Source organism: Crocodylus porosus, unplaced genomic scaffold (genome assembly GCF_001723895.1).
Source record: "Crocodylus porosus isolate Cpor-Errol unplaced genomic scaffold, CroPor_comp1, whole genome shotgun sequence".
Classification (NCBI taxonomy): Eukaryota; Metazoa; Chordata; order Crocodylia; family Crocodylidae; genus Crocodylus; species Crocodylus porosus.
The window spans coordinates 158,758,987-158,761,738 of NW_017728906.1; positions in this window are offsets into that span (position 1 = coordinate 158,758,987).

Consider the following 2,752-nt stretch of genomic DNA (forward strand, 5'->3'; position numbering starts at 1 on the left):
GGTCCCTTCCAGCCCTAATGTCTATGAAATGAAATCTATGAAAATATCCCCAGTTTTACTATGCTTCATCAGATTACAACGCTTTCCCAAACAACTGTATATGAAGAACACACTACTGTTTCATTGATCCCTTTGTTCCCCCATTTACAAACTACTGCTGTTAGGTGAACTGAAATATAGCCTCTGCTGATCCAACTAACAGTCTAAATTTGATTAAGCTAATTAGTAGCTAACTCATAAACACCAGTTTCACTCAGCTTCTCTGTAGCCATTATGAGAGCGGAATATTATCTAAAAACCTGAAACTCACAATTCACAATACCTTGCTGTCCCTTTTGCTTATGCACCCAGCCTTTATTTGGAGCAGTATCCTTTTTTGCAAGGTAGCAGTGCATGGGGTAGCAGAAAGGATCTAAATATTTTGTATAAAGCACTTAGTGTATGTTGAGGGTAGTTGAGGGTTAAAAGCAACAGTGTATTGTTCACTGCATAAAGCTATTGACAATGAGCAGCCTAATGGGATATTAACTGAGTAACAGGTGAAACTAGATAGCACAGATAGTGTGGATTTGGGATTTGTTGTGCTGAAGGAAAAGTACAAATGCTGAATTCTAGAACGTCAAAACAACAGTCTAGTGAGATTTTAGTTCACTGTACTCCAACTTTTGTGAGAAAATATATTTTAGAGCAAAGTAGCATGTCCGATCCAGTATCACATCCATTATTTTATTACATTCTAGTGTGAAATCATATTAATGTACTTGTGAATAGTTACAACTACTTCCTGTGATATCTTTCATTTAAAAATATTGTCTATAAAGATTTCAGATTGGGTTATATACAGATACGGGTATTTTCTATAAAATGTGAAGAAATGCACTCAAATCAAATCTTCTCTGGATTAGATACTGAGTAGTCAAGCTGAAGTCAGTGAGATGCAGCTCACCTCACTGGATTCAATGTAGTTGTGCAGATATCTGGTAAGGGTAATGTTTGATCCTAAGGGTCTATATAGGGCAAAAATTTGTGGGAGAAAAAGAATCGCATATTAATAAATCAAGCAGTTATGTCAAAGAAGATCATGATGCCTTTAGTATTCGTACAATGTCTGGCAGATCCTTCTAGAAAAAACAGAACAGCAGCAGGAACTACTCTACATCAGTGTCATCCCCAAAGGTTAGTAATTAATTCCACTGTATTAAGGTCATCCAGTTTTCCCACAATATGCATCTCTTGCTGATAAGGCTAACTATGTCAGATACCTTCACTCACATGACCAATTATGCTGTGTTTGGCCTATTTCAGCTGGGAGCACAGTTTTGACTTTGTGTACAATGCTTTTAAATTCTTGCTTTACATGCAATGTCTTTAGTTTGTTGCTGGCAGTCAGCTAGGTATATATATTAATGTAGATGCATTTTAACCATCTTCAAGTCTTATTAATTTTTCCGATTCCTCATTCCCACATAATAAATTATTTATACTGAATAGTCTTTCAGGCATGGCCCACTGGGGCAAGTCCATGTAGCTTTTGATCTTTTAACTTATGTACAATAACAAATAACTGACCCTGGGATCATGGAAGAAGTAGGACCATGGAGATATATGTTGAGGTCTCATGCAGCCAGCAGTGAACCATAATTAAAGTTTCTAAAAATTATATATGATAATTCTCAAACATAAAAAGATACTGTACCTATTTTGACTCTTTTTCAGTGTGGGTAAAAAATGAATTCACCAGTAAATTGGAAGTTGGTGGTTTCCAAGGATTAGCTATCATAACCTGTTTACATTCAAGATGAGCAAGCAGGCAGCATTTAGGAATAAGAAGGCAACATATAAAACACGATGAGAGTGGGCAGAAATGAAGTAAATAACATTTAATATAAATGTTAGACATTATGAAGTATAGAAAATTGATAAGGAAAGCTAAAAAAGAATTTAAGACAACCTGCAAGGAATGACAGATGGATTGATCAGCAAAGAGAGATATTTCTTAGAAATCAGGAACTGAGAATTAAAGTGAGAAGGATGACAGGCCTGGTTGAACTGGAACTTGCAAAGAAAATTAAAGCAAAGGTTCTTTAGCTACATAAAAAGAAAAGAAGAAGGGAAAAAAGTGGGAACAATATAGAATGAGGATGCACTATAAATTAAGAATAATCAAGTATAGCCTAAGTACTAAGAGAATATTTTCCATTAGCCTTTAAGAAGGATGGGAAGGAGACATATGTGAGGGTAATGGTAAGGTACCTAATAGGAATTGGAATAAGGACACAGGATTACTATAGCCATAGTAGAAGCAAAAATTAGATGGTTTGCTGTGACAAAACTGAGGAGCAGGCTAATAATTGGGGAAAAAAAGGAATATAAAACTGCAACTCTGGCAGTAAGGAATTCCAAGGAATCTGTCAATTTGGGGATGGTACAGGTAAATGGCAAAAGTAGGGGCTGTATTCTGAAAAGAGAAAAAAAGAGATCCAGGCAGTGGCATCCCCATTAATTTGGCCTCAATGCCATGGAAAGTCTTAGAACAGATTTGGAAGGAAAGAATAATCAAGGACATGGATGTGAACAGTAAATGAGATAAAATGTAACGTGGTTTTATCTAAGGTAGATCATATCAGACTAATCTAATATATTTCTATGACCGGATTACTGATTCAGATAACGGCAATGAAATGGTGCTAATCCATCTAGATTTAACCAACAGATTTGATGTTGTGCCTCATAGGAAGTGATTATCTAAGGA